Source organism: Mus caroli, chromosome 6, assembly GCF_900094665.2.
Source record: "Mus caroli chromosome 6, CAROLI_EIJ_v1.1, whole genome shotgun sequence".
NCBI lineage: Eukaryota > Metazoa > Chordata > Mammalia > Rodentia > Muridae > Mus > Mus caroli.
Genome location: NC_034575.1, coordinates 81,290,334 through 81,291,903, shown reverse-complemented (window position 1 = coordinate 81,291,903; position 1,570 = coordinate 81,290,334). Strand labels below are relative to the sequence as shown.

Here is a 1,570-nt window from a genome sequence, read left to right as displayed (position 1 = left end):
GTCTTTCCCTGAGTCATGGGAGTCCTGTAGTTTTGGATCTGTAGAACCAGCCTCTTAGTGCACTCCAGCAGTTCACTGATAGGATAGATGTTGGGGTGAACCAACTGAAAGCCTGCATCTGGGCCTGAGAGGCTCAGAGACAGTCAGCCTGCTGGCTCTCATGCGCCCNTGCCCATGTGGCCAGCTCACCCTCAACCCCCACAACCAGTGCCAGCTCTACCCTGCTGCCCAGATGAGATGCAGGGACTGCCCCTGAGTGCTGCAGCCAGTTAGGGACATGGCCAGTTTTCCCACTCAGAATCCTTGGCCAGCTTTCTTGTCTGCCATAGATGGTGATGGAGGGGCAGAGTGTGTGTCAGCCCTCCCACAATGCCCGGGTGAAGGGTGGGGCTAGTCCTGCACAGCCTTCAGACATCAACATGTCCCCACAGCAGGCCAGACTAGGGATATCTGCCTGCCCTTTGGAAGTGACAGATTCCTGCTGCTGCAGGGCCTTGGACCCAGATGTGGCCCTCAGTGTCAACACAGGACTCCACCATGGTCCCAAGTGACATCACCACATCAGACTGGTCTTCACTACCCTCGACTCTCTAGTTCTGCCTTGCTTGGTCCTGCCCACATCCTTCTATTTCTCTTTCTCTTCCATTTCTCTACCACCTACTTGCTCCACTTAGTGGTGCNGGGGGGGGGGTCCCTGAGTGTCTGGGATCATTTCAGATGGTCTNACCAGTGCTCTGCTCTGCTTACAAATTATGGTGCATGGCAGGGGTCATCTCAAGTGTGGTGTCTCTCCCCCAGGCCTGGCCACTGGATGATATTCACCTCACGCTAGCTCCATATCTAGGCCTGATGGAGCAAGTATTGTGGTCATTTCAGGTTCGCTCCTCTACAGGCCCACCTGAGTGTCCATCTGTCTTGGGCTCACTCCTGCTTGGCAGGGTTGTTCTAGTCTCTGGCTTGCTTTCCATTCTGGGAACCTGTCCAGTTCTGCCAGGCACCAGAGTGATGGTAGTCTCAGGCTAGCTTGGTGACAAACTTGTGGTCTTCTTAGGCTAGCTTTTTTTGGGGGAGGGGGGTGTTAGGCTACTAATCATTCAGCTATTCATAAGTCAACACACTTAGCATAGACAGCTTCTCTCCGCTCTGCCACCCCATGATGTACATGTGACACAGCAGCCTCTAGGGGTAGGGCTTTTTGTGGTTCTGAGAAGGTCTTTAACATGTATCTCTGCTTTGCATGGCCTGGTAGTATATAGGCCATGCTGGGCTTAAATTTGAGGCAGTCTGGGCCAGAGAGATGACTTAATGGTTAAGAGCACTGNNTGTNNTTCCAGANGACAAGGGTTCAATNTCTAGCACCCACATGGCAGCTCAGAACTGTCTGTAACTCCAGCTCCAGAGAATCTCACACCCTCAGACAGGCAAAACACTAATGCACATGAAATCAAAATAAAAATTAAAAACAAACAAACAAAACCAAAACCTGAAGCAGTCTGGCACAGTGTGAGTGGCTGAGGTTATAGGCTCTCTGCCTTGCTCCCTGACTTACGACACATTCCTCTAACTCCTT

The 1,570-nt window shown here is 51.9% G+C and overlaps 1 pseudogene; it reads right to left on the bottom strand.

Moving 5' to 3' along the window:
- Window positions 1–1,074: 1,074 nt before the first annotated feature.
- Window positions 1,075–1,190, bottom strand: LOC115031429 (annotated as a pseudogene).
- Window positions 1,191–1,570: the final 380 nt, after the last annotated feature.